Below are 17,224 nucleotides of genomic sequence, written 5' to 3'. Positions count from 1 at the left end.
TAACACCAATTCAGGATTACATCTTACTTATTATTGTCGTTGAAAAGTGAGGAGAAAAGTCCACATTTTAATTAGCAGCGTTCATAATTTTAAGTGCACTAGGCACATATCACTGTTTGTGTTTAATAAATTACTGGGTTGTTTTCTGTTACATAGACCATATATTGTTTGTGTGCCTAGTATGTGATACATACATGCATATATCTTAATATTCTCTATTTCCTTTTTTTTTGTTGTTGTTGTTACATTTCCTGTGTGCTGAGCTCGGTTATTTATTCTTCTGAATGATGCAATGGGTTAACAAGATAATAGGAAGGAAATCTTTTAAGGTACAAGGACCTTGACACTACAATTTGTTTCAGTTTGATTAAACAGATGGAATTCCACGCAAATGGAAAGTTGTGAAGGCGGACACCTATAGCACATAAAACATCAGTGAACAAAAGTGGTGGGAAGCCACCGAAATGAAAGGTGGCAGAATGGTTTCTAGCATCTCACCTTTTACAACCATGCTCTGCTGCTTTGAGCCTTCACGTTCAAGATCCAGGTTTTGTGACAATAAGAACAAGTGATGTTTTTACTTGTGAACTGCTAAAACTCCTAACCATCAGAGAATGAAGTGGGTGATTGCCTGGAAAACGACTCACACATTCTTTGAACGTTTCTCTCAAAAAGTAATTCTTTGAGGCACATGTCTCTGGGAGCTACAGTAAATGTGAGAGTTTGATTCTGAATAAAAACTACTGAAATTTATGATATGGATTCTTCTTCATTTTGGATAGAGACACGATGGAGATGTCAAAAGTCAACCAAAATCTTAAGTGTAATATTTTGGAAAGTTTTGTATGACCTAATTTTAGTTACCTGGAAATATTTCTAATTAAAGATGAGTATATTTGAAGCGACAGAATGCTTCAAGGACGCTTTCTTTCCAATGAATTCTGTCATGTTGAGACAAGAATTAATGAGACACAATAATATGGAGATCCCAATTTAACTTTCTTCTTTAATTTAGAAAAGGATATCAATCTTGCCAACTTAACCAGAATTTTTCTCTGCTTGGTTGCATTTTTATAGCTTGCAGAACTGGAGAGATTGTTAGCACTACAGTCAATATTTTAACCTATTAAGTTTAGATAACATTATTTTAAAATGAAGAAAAAACATCCAGTTTAAAATAGAGGAAATATGCTTAATGTTAGTGGGTGTGTGAGGTATGAAATCTGCAGACGTAACTACCAAAGGGGAGGGCACGTTTGAGAAGAGTATGGGGCGAGGATAAACCAAGAAATTCAGACTTTGGGCATTTAACACGCGTACCATTATTGTATACTCGATTTCCCTTTGTTTCTTCTTTGTAGTGTCACAAGTGGTTTGTGGCCAAAGAAAGCGCAGGCTGCCTAATTATGTGCCATCACCAGTACTGGCCACTCAGAGACAGCAAGCGATTCCATGACCATAACGGTGAGCAGCGCTCCGAGGAAACCTTCGAATAACCCAGGTCAGTGCTGGCGAGCGGTCAGTCGGACGGCAGAGCGCCGCGTAGCGTGCACATTGGGCGGGGAGAGCACGGACAGGGGACCCCCGCCCCCCGCAGTCGCCGAGCCTGATGTGGGGGAGACGCAGCAGGGCGGCGGGAGGACTGATTTCAGTCCCGGCTGGGAGAGTCACTGATGCGTCTGCACAGGTCTCCTCTTACATCACATGGGAGGGAGGCTGCAGCCTTAGACTGCGGCCGTCGTGAGTGTTAAGTAAGGGATAGTGGGTCAAGTGCTGAGCTCAGTGCCTGGACTGCAGGAAGCCTTCTGAGATCCCCTTCCCGTTCTGCCCAAAACGCACAAGTAAGTGCGCGCTGACTAGACGCTCCCACGTAATCCTGTCCTCCTGGTTCACAGGTGCACACGTGCCACCCTTGGGCTCTCACGGGACAGGGGGTGCACATGGCGGCTGTGGGGGTCATGCGTCCCCCCTCATGCTTCCCTGCCCCTCCCCGCCCCCTGCTGCCATTCTCATCATTCGGATGAGTCCTCGAAGCCACATCTGTTTTACAAATATGATCTGCTCGTCCAGAGAAAACCAAGTGTTTTGAACCATTTCCGGATTGATTCAGAAATAATCCAGAGAGGGCCCTCCTCTGCCATGGGCTTGAATTTCCCCACCTCCTTCTCCCATTTTATGATGGTAACAGGAAATGTAATGACAGGTGGTGTTCTGTGAAGGCCTGCTAGGTACCAAGCGCAGTGCCAAGTCCTGTACGTGTATAATCCTTTCAACACTTCAGAGAGATGTGTATTTTATCCACACCTGAGTTTTTGATGGCAGGGTTATCCCTTCCTATGCAACGTTCCTGAAATATCTGGAACAGTCCCTTAGAAGCAAGCTTTCCAACGTTCTGGTTCTGCCGGTCCGAGGCCCCCTCCCCGAAGGGACCACGTCCTCCACCTGCATCGGTGAGAGCCGGGCCCCCAGGCCACGTGGACTCTTCCAGTGGTGCCTTCTCACTCTGTTCAGGTCCACGGAACGTCCCACACCCCTCCCCAGCCTGTGACAGTGGGAAAACCACGCGGGCCCAGGCAGAGCCTTTCTTGTCCCCCCCGAATAGCCGCTCAGTTCTTCATGCCAACTGTTCTCAGCGCAGGGCGCCTGGGCAAGACCCTTCCATGTCCGCTTGGCTCTGGCACCTCGTCCACCACGTGTTTTCACTGTGCATAACATTACTGATTCCACGCTCCCCTAAGTGGTGTCAGCGAAGCTGAATCCCTCTCTGGACCAAGCACTCTCATACAAAAGAATCTCTCACCTCATGCTCATAATACTGTTCGGATATTATGGATCAGGCCGTGACTGAGGTTCAGAGATGTCAAGTGGCTCTGCAGGGGCGACCCTGCCCATGACAGCTGGGACTAAGTCTAGGTTTTTTGACTTCTAGTTCAGGACTTTTGATGCTACGCTAATCTGCTTCCTGGTCTTGTCAACAATTAATATATTTTCAGGAATGTCAGCAATAGGACAGCATCCTGTCGTATCTCATTTAAGTTCTCAGTTCTGTGGAAAATGATGGTCTTATAATGCTATTTAGCAGTATTTACATAGAGTCGCGTGTAGCAAATTTATTCTGTGTGGAATGCTAAGGAACATTAAGTACTTAAAACATTTTAAAAGAGTGATTCACTACCATTACCAAGAAAATATGCATTGGGGATGATTCACTATAGAAAGTTTAAATGAGAGTCTGAAATAGACAATGTACAAATCTTAAATTTAAAAAAAAAAAAACATTTTAAAGAGAGAGCGAGAAAGAAAAAACCCTTTGTGGTTGCTTTTCTTACAACCAAATATCATTTTACTAGAAAAGGGCTTGGCCGACCTATTGATTCATCCTGGACGGATGCTTTTTTTACATTTCAGATTTTTTTTTTTAACCTAGTGTTCATTTTAATAATTTCATTTCTCTTTCTTCTCCTGCCCTTTCTTCTCTTCCCCTCCTTCTCCTCTATCTCCTCCTTTTTAAAATTTTTCTTTTCACTCCTTTTTAAATTTTTTTTGGGGGTGCAGGTATTAAAATTAATTCATACAAAGAAATCGCATATTGTCCTACAAATTTATTCTGTCCAAATGAATTTTGTGTTTGGTTTCATTTGTCCTTTCTCGTTGTCTATAGATCAGGCCCATTATTTCTCTCCAGGGGAGACAGAGGTATTAGAATATTCTGTCTCTGAAGGTGGAATGGGAGAAGAGTCAGTGTTGAGACATCATGAATTCACTCCCCAGGGACGTTTCCAAGCTTGTGTAGGATAGGGTGTTGGTCACGATTCTCTAGAGAATTGGCATCTACAGGCTGTATATGTGTACAAAGAAAGAGAAAGATTTATTTGAAAGCATGGGCCCATGTGATTGCGGAGGCTGGCAAGTCCCAAAGCCACAGGGTAGACTGACAAGCTAGAGGCACAGGGAAGAGTTGGTGCTGAAGTTCAAGGCAATATGCTGGTAGTTCCCTCCTCTTTGGGGTAGAGGGGCCAGACTTTTTTTATTAAAGTCTTTAGCTGTGTGGGTGAGCCCCACTCATGTTATGGAGTGGTATTACAAGATTACTAGTAATCTGCTGATTTCAATGTTAATGTCATCTAAAAAAATACTGTCACAGAAACATCTAGAATAATCTTTGACTAAATTTATGAGCACCATGACTTAGCCTAATTGACACATGAAATCAACCATCACAATCACAGATATTCCCTAGAAAAAGATCATTGCCCCACGTCCCATTTTCTACCTTATCAGAGTAAGTACAGTGGTCCCTTAATGAACCATGTCAGACACAACTCTTCTTCTCTCCCTGGCTTAGCCAGAAATTTTTATGTTTTTTTATAAACTAGAACCTGGTTTCCTATATTTAAGGGACTTTTTAGAGGGGAAATTGTTGCCTCAACTCCGACTGTGGTATTACAAGTCAACAGCAATTTTTATTGCAGCCAAAGCTGGTAAAATTCTTTCCTCCAAGTTCTAAAGATTTGACAGTTCCTCCCCTACTAGTCACAGTGAAGAGTGATATAAATCTATGGGATGATTAGAGTCACTTTCCCAGAAAGTCTAGTTCTTTATTGTCTTCTTTATGCTTCTAACATTGACTCATCCCTTAGTCTGTTCACCATCCTGTCAGGTAGATGTAAAAATAGCCCAACAGCAGTGAGTCGGGCCTGGGGAAAGCAGAGGCTGTGGGTCCTGACTCCCCCCGGTCCTAAATAATCCCATCCTTCCTGGGGCGTCCACGTGCAGCCTAGTCGATCCCGTCCTGACTCTTTTTGTCAGGAGCGTCTGCACAAATCCTAGGACTTACTGTAATTGAACACTCATAGGTCCTATACTCACCCCTGACACAATCTCTGGAACCAAGGAGGGGTTGGCGCATCGGTTGACCGAGCTTGGGGACCACACTGTACTCCAAGAGTTGGACCCAGAACCTTGGCAAACAAGTGGACTGATAAGTGAGGGAAGGGTGGGTGGAATTGGTTTGTCCTTTAAAAAAAGAAAAAAAAAGTCAGGGAAGCAGATAAAGACAGGGAATAGATGCTGGAGTCTGAAGACATCATGGGCTTTTAATAATTATGAGTAGGCTATTTTTATTTCAGTACATATTAATGTTAAGAATTAGTTGTAGATAAGTCTAAAAGGGCAAATCCAATTCTTGTAACTCTAACTCTGGAATACCAAAGTAGGTTGTCTATGTGCCTATAAAATTTAGGGAGTCCTGTATGTTTTTGAGATGGGAAGTTATTTGAGGTGTTTGGTGAGATCAGTTTTTTTAAAAGAATAATAACTTGGTAGTAGTATGCAGAATAGATTGAGACTGAAGGAAACAGGAGTTGGGAAAATTATAATAATCCAAGAATGCAATGGTAAGCGATAGCAGTAGTGGTGGAGGGAACGAAGGGAATTGACACATTGAGTTTCCTGAGAAAGGAAGAATTGACAGGTTTTCATGTCAGATTCGATGTGGGGAGATAAGGAGGAATCAAAGATGATTTAAAGCTTTGAAACTTGCACAGGGAGATTGTATTTGGGGAACATGATGTGCTTCGGGACATTGAGTCTGAGATATCTATTACGCATTCAAGTTAAGCAGTTTGCAGCCGGAATCGAGGAATAACCCGGCCTAGAAAGAAAGATCTGGGAGGCATCTACATAAAGATAAAATTACTTGGTGAGAGTGCAGATTATGAAAAGCAGAGGTGTGAGGACAGCTCCTTGGGCAATAATCACCACTGGGACAGAGCTGAGATAGGAGACATTGGAGAAGAGAGAAGAAACGGAAGAGCAGGAGAAGGACAAGAAAGTAGGGCTTGTCAAGGAAGAGGAAATCTCAAGGTCCCTTAAAATTGCCCAATGCTGCAGAGTGACAGTGACTGGGCATCTTGAAGTTTCAACAGAGTGAAGATGAAGTCTCAGGAGAGCCATTTAATGTTATTTCCTGACTGATGGCATCTCATTGAAGTGTTAATGAGATGCCAACAGGAAGGAAAGAACGTTGAACTGGTAGAAGACACATCACCAGCAAACCCCGGTTTCCGAGGACTAAGGAGACCTGTGCATTTTTAAGTCAGAGGAAAAGAAGCCAGGGAGAACAAAGAGTTTTTGTTGTTGTTTTGTCTGTTTGGATTTTTTTTTTTTTTTTTTTTTGGCTGTTTTTGTTTTCGGAAAAGTTATAATAATACCTTTTATTGCCAACTTATATGTGTCTTATTGCCAACTTATATGTGTCAGGCACTGTGATTGGTATTTTCTCAGTTTTGTGTGTCTAATTATTATACCCATGAGGAAATGAAAAATCAGAGAGGTTAAGTACCCTGATCGGTCAACTAGCTGTTCAGTGACAGAGCAGCATGGGTCCCACTTGGTGTGAACTCACTTCGGCGATGCCCCCGGGGAGTCTCTGACACGCCCGGCAGTGCTGGCAGGAGAGAATCCGTCAGAAAGTTCTGATGTCTAAGAGCCTGGCAACAATACGAAAAGACTTCTAACAAGGGGCCATGGATTTATCTCAGCAAAGCGGTCACGGCCTTGTCTTCGTGCCCATTTGTTAAAGGTGACATTTAGTGTTACGTGGTCTGAATTTTGTATAAGAAATGAATTAGTCATTGGAGGTAAACAAGCTTTCTTTCTCTTAGTGGATAAAAACTTATAGGGCCCTTTTACCTTTTCAATTAAGAAAAACCAAGAACCGATTTGAGAACTTTGCTGAGGTAAGAGAGCAATCCAAATTCTTGAACACATATATTCACCAGCAAATTTTTTTCTTTCATTTGTCCTGTTTTATATTTACTTTGAATTTTTTCAAATTCCTTGGGGATCCTTTGGGAAAGTTTGCAGTATGTACAGTCATGTGGTGCTTAATGAGAAATGTGCTGTTAGGCAGTTTTGTTGTTGTGCAAACGTTACAGTGTCAACTCACACGGACCTTGGTGTTGTAACCCACAACCCACCTACGCTGCGTATGCGCATTCCGTCAACGACAGACACACAGGGCTGTATGCAGTTTTATGTTGTATATACCACCTGGTTGGTTGGTTATTGTTCTCTCTGAAGCGTGAGCAAGTTTTCAGCGTGTTCACATGCTGGTGAGAAGGACACTCCTGGTGGAAAGGCAGCAGCACAGCCAAAGGAGCAGAAGCCCAACCCCAGAGTGTCAGAACACGTGGAGGAGTGCAGTGTGACGGTGTTACAGAAATACTGAATAAAATGTTTCGATTAAGAAGCTGTTGCTTACCACGCAGATGGGAGAAGAGAGAGCAGAGTCCCCAAGCAGACAGCCACACTCTCAGCTCCCCGAGACCTTACAGATGTCATTGTGTGCATCCCTATGGCAGGTTTGATATGCAGAACTAGCCACGTGAGCGAGCCATTGGGGATTTATATCTAAGAACTGTCTTCCTCTCGTCCCAAGAAACGCTTTGTTCAATGTATCCAGGGATTGGTTATGAAACAGTGAAGGTGTAGGCAGGGGAACTGCCAACAAAGGCAGGGAGGGTTTGGACACACTGTCATGTAACGCAGGGGAGTGTGGATTCTTCTGGCAGGAGACGCGTGACTAAGGTCTTCACTGACAGTCCGTGAGGCATATGCAGGAGAACAGGAGGAGCGGCCGGGGAAGGCAAGTCTGGGTCGTGGCTGAGGCTGCAGACACCATACTGAGGAGCCCGGACTGCGGGAGCTCTCCTAACAGACGTCCAATCAAGCGAGCCCTGCAGATAACCCCTGCTCCTCATTGGCTCTGCAGCCCGTGCTCATTGACCCCCCGGTGGCTGCCTGCTCCTTCTCCCATCATCCGAGGCCAGAGCTGAGCAAGACTCAGTTCCCTTTGCTCCTACGCCTATTTGTGCCTTCTTTATTTGTAACTGGAAGTATAGCATTTAATGAAATGCTGTGTAACCTGGTGAAATATAAAGGTGAGGGGGCAATCATGGAATAATTTCTATGACAGCTAAGGAGAATGTTTTGGAAAGAATTGATAAAATCGAGTACCTAAAATAAATTGATGTTGAATTAGCTGGGGGTGAAAAGGTTACTGTTAGAATTGGAGAAAATATACAAAGGTCCAGAAGGGTCCAGGGCTCAGGTTGCTTCAGGTCTCGTTCCACTTGGCAGACACTGAAACCTCTGATCATAAGATGATGGAGCCTGCGTGTGGTGTGAAGGAGGCACCTCGGAGCTCACCAGAGGACCCCGCTCAGGTGAGACCTGGGCTCGTGTCACATGTGGCCGCCCGCATTTCATGTCCAACATCAAACGTCAGGGTGCATCACTGCACGTACTGATTCCTCACTGGAACTGACTTCTTCCCTCGTCACTTAGGTGTGAGTCAATAAGCAGCCACGGGAGATTCTGAAGCAAGGAGGTGACATGCTCAACTCCATTCCCGTGGAATTGTTCTATTTCGTACACATTTTAATCTGCCTCTTGACATGAAATATTTCAATCCACTTGCATGAAAATTCTGTCACCTGGGAGTATGAGTTAAGTAGAATCCCCTTGTGCTGACGTCACAGCACAAATGCAATGTGATGTCGTGGGTCTGGAGGAAGACTAAGGTTTCGCCACCTACGAGGGCGTGACCTCGGACACGTGTGTCGGCCTCTCTTTGCCTCAGGTTCCTCATCCTGTAAGGAGGCTAAGAATAGAGAGCAATGTGACCGATGTTAGTACGATTACTAGAAAGGAGTTGGGATGAACCTCTGCCGACCACGGAGTAGGACTGACCGTGGAGATGACACAGACGCAAGCGTGTAGCACACTCTGCCTGATGTGAGGAGGTAAGGAGTTAGGGATTCCTACCATACCTTTCCAGAATATGATCAGGACACATTTCTACAAAGGGAACACAAACCCCCTCAAACCACGACTTGGTCATCTTGCTGCTTAACTATGTCTCAGGAGCCAGTCGTCAGCTCCTCTGAGTGTCTATTCGTGTACAGAGTGATCAAGTCCCGGAGTGTCCTCCGTGACAAATGAAGTGTCAGCCTTCCCTCGGAGCTTTATATTGGGGTCCATTTTCTCTCTAGTAGTATTTAGATACAGATGCACTACATAAACCTCAGCCCATAAAACAAATGTTTTATAAGTAGAAAGCAGTTGTTATCATCTCCCATTGACTGAAGATCATGTTATAACCCAAAAGCAAGTTTTCTGCTGTGCTACAGTTTTTTTTTTTTCTTTTTAATTAAAGTTTATTGGGGCCACCGTTGTTAGCAAAGTTACATAGATTTAAGGTGTATGATTCTGTAATATATCTGATTTCACTGATAATGTGATATGCAAAACTACTACAGCTTTTAACAAGGCAGACTGAATATCAGATATGTCTTTAGTAAAGACATAAAATGCAGTATTTCAAAATACTGATTTTCTGAGGACCCAGTCTTGCTATGATTCTCCGAGACTCAGGAGAAAAAAACAGTTTAAGGTTATGTGTGTATATATTCACATGCATACCCAGAATAGAAGACATGCAGAATTCAGAATTCCTCACACACCTCAGAAGATATTCTGAGTCTCATCTCTGATGGCTTTCGTGGTTAAAATGACTTTGTGAATGTCCTGAGCTGTGTGGACTCCAGTCACATTCAATCATGGTCTTTTTTGCTAAGTGTCACCGTGAAGAGTCATGAGAAATATTTTTTAAAAGAAGAAAAAGAGAAGGGAGGGAGGAAGGGAGAGAGAGAGAGAGAGGAAAGCCATCCTGCCCACTGTTAGCAGAAGTGGGAAGGAAGAGAAACTGTAGGTGAGGACAGTCTTTCTGGGACGTTCGTGCACACAGACAGCCCCCAGACACTAGCAGCTGCTTTGTGCACTCTCCTTCCCGCTGGGTCGCTGTGCCAAGAAAGCCCTGCAGAGGTCGAGCAGAAGGGATGAGGCACCGTCTTTCCATTTCCCCTTCTGGCTCTGTTTTCCCACCTTGCAGTTTGCCTGATTCAGAACAAGAAGGTGAAAACATACAGAGGGAGGTGCACCAGCCCCTTCCCCGTGTGACTACGTCACACAACAGCAGAGCCTCGACACCAACGAGCCCATGAAACCAAGGCCCGGCCATTCGAGACAGTCTTTTTTCCACTCCTGGTCCAGTTTCTCTCATGAATGTTGGACTCTCCCAAAGGAAAGTGAGTTTGGAGCGGTCGCTGAGCAAACTTCCTGCAGCCCCAGAGGCACTGGCTTCTGTGGTGTACCCACAGCCTGCTCTCACTAACCCTGTCTTGATTCCTCTGTCTCGGCCACTGCCAGTGACGCAGGTGTCAATTTCCTTTTACTCAGCAGCCAAATCCATGGGGTTATGATGGGTTAGCAGCCTTCCTCATTAAGAAGCAAGTTGGCCCTGTGGTTACAGAGGCAAAATGAATCATGGTTAGCAATAGCCATCTCCCCACTCCTTGGTATGATGCCACCATCTAAACCATGTAAAAATAGAAATATCTCTCCAATTTGTAAAGCCCTAAAGAGGAAAACTGAGTTTGAAACTTTCCTTAATTATGCAAGTGTTTAACAATAAACTCTGTGGTATGGAAATCTCAGCTCACTTCCCAGTATACTCATTGACTTTCCTTTTACATAAAGAGAAAAATATGTTTAAACTCTCTTTAATTAAACTTCTTTGAATAATCCCAAAGCTTAACAAGTATATATATATATATATATATATGTCTAGAATCACTACCCAATATATTTACTGATTATGTTTTTAAAGATGTAAAGATAGTTATAAGCAGAGAGTAATGTTATTAGACTTAATATTACTTTCTGCAGCTGTCTGAAATTGCTACTCGTAGGTTGATAGGAATCCTCTACTGTAAAATGTTACCAGTTTGTGGAGTGAGTAAGAACAACAGACACTTCCCCCTCTCCCCTGCCATTCCCTTCAGTTTCCCGAGGGCCCCATTCCTGTCGCCCTGCTGGCCACTCTGTCCCTTTTCTCATCTGTCCCAGGAAAGCAGGTGGACTCTGGGGAGGGCGGTTAGCAAACACAGTCACAGTAAATTCCTCCTCCCCAGCCCCTTTACCTGTGACTTAGTCAAGCCCCCACCAAGAGGTGGGGTTAATTTCTCCAGCCTTTCAGTGGGGCAGGCCTGTGACTTACTCTCACCAGCAGCAGGCAGTGTGAGTGATGGCTTCTGAAGCTCTCAGCCTCCAGTGGCCGTGGGCCCAGCCCAGTGTGCTGCCACTGCGTACAGAGGCCCAGACTAGACCTCATAACGAAGAGAGGACACGTGAGAGAAGGGCCCAAACGAACCACCAGATGAGCAGGCGAGCTCACCGTAGGCCATCCAGCCCCACGTGAGCTGCAGGTGACTGCAGCTACATGTGTGACAAAACCAGCAGAAGACCCCCAGCCAGGTCCAGTGTAAATTGATGACCCACAGGATTTTTGATGAGATGATTGACATATAATACTATGTGACAGTAAGGTGTACAGCATGTTGATCTGACACATTCATACGCGTATATTGCAACACGATGACCACCATGGCTTCAGCTACCATCTCCATCATGTCACGTAATTATTTCTTTTTTTGTGGTGAGAACATTTAATATCTAATCTTTTAGTAACTGCGGAGTGTATACTACAGAATTTTTGGCTATAATCACAACACTGTGCATGAGCTCTCCAAAGCTGACATCTAGTTGCAAGTGTGAACCTTTTAACATCTCTGCAATGCACCTATCTCCAGGCTCTGGTAACTGCCTTTCTACTGTGATTCTACGAGTTCAGCTTTTATAGGTTCCACACATGAATGACACCATAGAGTATTGGTCTTTCTCTGACTGGCTTATTTCGCTAAATGTAATGCCCTCAAGTTCATCCATGTTGTTGCAAATGACAGTATTTCCTTTATCCTCGTGGCTGAATAATATTCCATTGTATATGAGTATGCCATAACTTCCTTATCCAATCATCCACTGACAGACACTTAGGTTGCTTCCATATCTTGGCTATTGTTAATAATACTGCAATAAACATGGGAGTGTGGGCAACTTTTCAATATTCTCTTTTTCATATATATGTATATATATATATATGACATATATGTATATGTATGTCGTGTGTGTGTGTGTGTGTGTGTGTGTGTGTGTGTGTCCAGAAATGTGATTGCTGGATCATATGGTAGTTGTATCTTTAACTTTTTGAGGAACTTCCATGCGGTTTTCCATACTGACTGCACCATTTACATTCCCATCAACAGTGCCCGAGGGTTTCCTTTTCTCCACATCCTTGCCAGCACTTGCTATCGCTTGTCTTCTTGATGATGACCATTCTAACAGGTGGGAGGTGATATCTTATTGTGATTTCAATTTGCATTTCCCTGATGACTACTGATGCCGAACATCTTTTTGTGTACCTGTTGGCCACTTGTATGTCTTCGTTAGAAAAATGACTACAGTTCCTCTGCCCATTTTTAATCTTTTGTTGTTGTTATTATTGTCAAGTTGTATGAGTTCTTTATATTTTTTGACTATTATCCCGTTATATGATACATGGTTTGTAAACATTTTCTCCCATTCCATAGGCTGCCTTTTCATTCTGTTGAGTGTTTTTATTGTTGTGCCGAAGATTTTTGATTTGGTGTAGTCCCACTTGTCAATTTTTGCTTTTGTTGCTTGAGCTTTTGATGTCATATCCAAAATCATTGCCAAGACTAGCGTCAAGGAACTTCTCCCATATGTTTTCTAAGAGTTTTACAGTATCAGGTCTTATATTTGTCTATAATCCTTTTCAAGTTAATTTTTGTGAATGGTGTAAGATAGGGTCCAATTTCATTTTTCTATGTGTGGTTATCCAGTTTTACCACCACCATTTGTTGAAGAAACTATTCTTTCCCCATTGAGTATTCTTGGCTCCCTTGTTAAATATTAGTTGACCAAATGTGTGGGGATTTATTCCTGGGGTCTCTAGTCTGTTCCGTTGGTCTATGTAACTATTTTTATGCCAACCATACTGTTTTAATTATTATAGCGTTGTAGTATAATTTGAAATCGGGAAGCATGGTGCCTCTGGCTTTGTTCTTTCTCAGGATTGTGTTAGCTATTCAGGGTCTATTGTGGTTCCATACACATTTTAGGATTGTTTTTCCTATTTCTGTAAAAAGTGCCATAGGATTTGGATAGGGATTGCATTGAATCTATAGATGGGTTTAGGTAATATGGACATTTTAACCATATTAATTCTTCCTTCCCATGAACACAAGATATCTTTCCATTTGTGTCTTCTTCAGTTTCTTTTATCAAAGTCTTGTAGTTTTCATTGTGCAGATCTTTCACTTCTATGGTTAAATTTATTTGTAAGTATTTTACTGTTTTTAATGTGATTGTGAATGGGATAGTTTTCTTTATTTTTCAGATATTTCATTGTTAGTGTATGGAAATACAACTGATTTCTGTTGATGTTAGATCCTGCAGCTTTACTGAATTTGTTGATTAGTTCCAGCAGTTTCTTGGTTGAGTCTTTAGGATTTTCTATATATAAGATCATCGGCAAATAATGACAATTTTAGTTTTTCCTTTCCATTTGAATCACTTTTATTTTATGTCTTGCCTAATTACTCTAGCCAGGACTTTCAGTTCTGTTTTGAATGCAAGTGGTGACAGTGGACACCCTGGTCTTTTTCCTGATTTTAGATGAAAAGCTTTCCATTTTTCACCATTGAATATGATGTTCGCTGTGGGTTTGTCATATATGGCCTTTATTATTTGAGGTATGTTTCTTTGATACCAAATTTGTTGAGGGCTTTTATCATGAAAGGATGCTGTATTTTACCAAATGATTTTTCTTCATCTATTGAGATAATCATATAAGTTTTATTTTTCACTCTATTTATGTGGTATATCACATTTATTGATTTATGTATGTTGAACCATCCTTGCATCCTAAAGATAAATCCCACTTGGTCATGGTGGTGATCCTTTTACTATATTGTTGAATTCAGTTTGATAATATTTTGTTGAGAATTTCTGCATTTGTATTCATCAGGAATATTGTTCTATAGTTTTCTTTTCTTGTAGTATTTTTATCTGGCTTTGGTATCCAGGTAATGTGGCCTCATAAAATGAAGAAGATTGAAAGTGTTCCCTCTTCTTTAATTTTTTGGAAGAGTTTGGATCAGTGTTCATTCTTCTTTAAATGTTTGGTACAATTCACCACTAGAGCCATCTGCTTCTGTCTTTTTTGTGTTGAGAGGATTTTGATTATTGATTCAATTTCTTTATTTATTATTCGTCTGTTAAACTTTTCTGTTTCTTGCTGATTCAGACTTGGTAGTTTGTATGTTTCTAGGAATTTATCCATTTCCTCTAGCTTATCCAATTTGTTCTTCTAGAATATCTCGTAGTAGTCTCTTGTCCCATGAATTTCTGTAATATTATTTGTAATGTCTTCTCTTTCATTTCTGATTTTGTTAACTTGAGTCTTCTCTCTTTTTTTCTTACTCTAGTAAAGGTTTGTCAATTTTGTTTATCTTTTTTGAAAAACCAGCTCTTAGTTTCGTTGATCTTTTCTATTGTTTTTCTGGTCTATATTTCATTTATTTCCACTCTGATCTTTGTTATTTCCTTCCTTCTGGTAATTTTGGGCTTAGTTTGTTTTTCTTTTTCTAGTTTCTTGGGATGTAAAACTAGGTTGCTTATTTGAGATTTTTTTATATTTTCTTAATATACACATTTATTGCTATAAATTTCCCTCTCAGAACTACTTTTGCAACATCCCTTAGGTTTTGTTGTGCTCTGTTTCCATTTTTAATTGTTTTGAGACATTTTTTTTATTTCCCTTTTAATTACTTCTTTAACCCATTGATTGTTCAGGAGTGTGTTGTTTAGTTTCCACGTGCGTGTAAATTTTCCAACTTTCCTCTTGTTGGTTTCTAGTTATACCATTGTGGTCGGAAAAGATAGTTTGTATGATTTCTTCTTAAATTTTCTAAGACTTGCTTTGTAGCCTATCAGATGATCTATCCTGGAGAATGTTCTCTGTGTGCACTTGAAAAGAATGTGTGTTCTGCTGCTGGTGGATAGAATGTTCTATAAATGTCTGTTAGGTTCATTTGGTTTAATGTATGGTTCAACTCCAACATTCCTTGTTGATTTTCTGTCTGGATGATCTATCCACTGCTGAAAGTGGGGTACTATTATTGTATTCTTGTCTATTTTACCCCTTCAGATCTGCTACTATTGCTTAATATATTTAGGTGCTCTGATGTTGGGTGCATATGCATTTATAATTGTTGTATTTTCTTGATGAATTGACCCCTTAAAAATATGGAACACTTCATGAATTTGTGTCCCATGTAGTGCAAGGGTCATGCTAATCTTCTCTTTATTGTTCCAATTTTAGTATGCGCACTATCCACTGTATTATGAACAGATACAATTGTTGTTTTAAGCCACTAAATTTTCAGGTGGTTTTTAAACAGCACAATGTATTTGATAAAGACTTAATCTGATTGATGAGTCTAGAAAGAGAGGTTGAGGGTGCATAGTCCAACCCCTTTCTCTCATTCTCTTTTTGGGAGGAAGCAGCCCCCTCGGAGTCCATGTTCTCGTTTTGTCATCTAGATCATAAATCATACAGGGTTGAGGTGCACTGATATATATTTTTTTAAAATGCTAAAAGGCCAGGAGTTAAAGTTAATATTTGGCTGAAATCAAAGTCCAAACCAAATATTGCCATGAGAAAAAGAACTAGAAATAAAAAATAAATCTGAAAAATAATTACAAATTAATAATTATTATAATAATTTTTGTAGTCACAAATTGAAAGTTGATTAGTGAAATTAAATGTTTTATAAATATTTTAACAATATATTTCATTTTCTTTTCGCTCTACAGTCTTTATTATGTCAAAATTGAAAATAATTTTTGAAGATTTTGAATTTTTTCTAGTCATGAAATTTTAAGGTGGCAAAATGATTTAATTTATTCTTACAAGATGTGAAAAATTCTCCAATAGTACTTTTTTTGAGAACACATAGTATCCTTGTATGATATTTTACCTTGACATTTTTGCTACTTATTTTTATGTGAATTTAATTTTCCTGATTATCAGAAGGATGTTTTGTTTTCACAACTCCTGTTGTTTCTGTGTAGTGTTTAAAAAAATGTTTAAGGTGATTTTTTTCCTGAGTTTTCTTGCTCTATTTGTCTGTCTCACTTTTATCTGGACCTTCTCTTTTCTTCTCTAGGTTTTTCCTTCCTGATCAATTTTGATTCAGCGCCTACTATTTTGCCTGAATTGGGTGCCTGTGGAAGGTGGGAAGGTGGTGGTGTTAAGTCATTCAGCTTGGCTTAGTATATACATGTGCCCCTTGCCTCACCAGCAGGGTGAGGGGCAAATCCCTCAGGAGATATTATTTGGAGGTAGAGTTGTTACAGACCTAATTAATTAAAATGAAGTCATACTAGAATTGGGTGGAGCCCTACTGCAATGTGGACTGATGTCCTTATAAGAATATGGCCATGCAGACAGAGAGAGAATGCCATGTGACGACAGACAGAAGTTGAAATTATGGAGCTGCAATGCTAAAGATTGCCCATAGAGCACCAGACGCTCGGAAGAGGTGGGGATGTATTCCCTTACATGTTTCATTGGGAATGCTGGCCTGCTGACACCTGGATTTCAGACTTCTGCCCTCCAGAACTGTCAGGCAATACATTTCTTTTGGTTTAATCCACCCAATTTGTGGTACTTTGTTATGGCTGCTCTGGGCAGCTAATACTTTAAGTAAAGGCATGGGGGGCTTCTTACCTTTGTGGTCTGCAGCCTGTATTGAGCAATGTAGCTAGTTTTTACAGTGACAAAAAGACCTAATAGAAAGAATCTCACTGACTCTTCAGTAAGCACAGAACACCCAAGAATTTAGAAACAGCTAATGTCAACTAACATCTACAGCATTCAAGGCTTCTGTAATCTAGTTAATTGGGTTACACTGATGCTTTTAGAACATTTAAGACCAGAGGTATGTTCAGCGTGCTCTAGAGCTCAAGTCAGTCTAGCCCTGGATACCCTAGAGTGACCTGCACCCTGCACAGTTTGCCTCTGCGTTTGGCTGTAAGCATACATTATTTTCTGTCGTGAAAAAGCATGACTTTTACAGGGTGGGTGAAGCTTAGGTATCTCCTCTCTTAGATCTAGTGTTTTAAGTGTAAGTGCTGAATCACCAAGCGAATGAAAAGATCTCAAAGAACAGTTTTG

At 41.2% G+C, this 17,224-nt stretch overlaps 1 non-coding gene across 1 annotated transcript; it reads right to left on the bottom strand.

Annotated features, from left to right (window-relative positions):
* Positions 1 to 15,285: 15,285 nt before the first annotated feature.
* LOC141572952 (U6 spliceosomal RNA) lies at positions 15,286 to 15,388 on the bottom strand. The gene has a single exon (XR_012498542.1). It is a non-coding gene; the product is annotated as a U6 spliceosomal RNA (small nuclear RNA).
* Between the last annotated feature and the right edge of the window lie 1,836 nt (positions 15,389 to 17,224).

This window comes from Rhinolophus sinicus, linkage group LG07 (assembly GCF_036562045.2).
Source record: "Rhinolophus sinicus isolate RSC01 linkage group LG07, ASM3656204v1, whole genome shotgun sequence".
NCBI classification, from domain to species: domain Eukaryota; kingdom Metazoa; phylum Chordata; class Mammalia; order Chiroptera; family Rhinolophidae; genus Rhinolophus; species Rhinolophus sinicus.
Note: the sequence above shows the minus strand (reverse complement) of the source record. Positions and strands in the feature narration are given on the sequence as shown.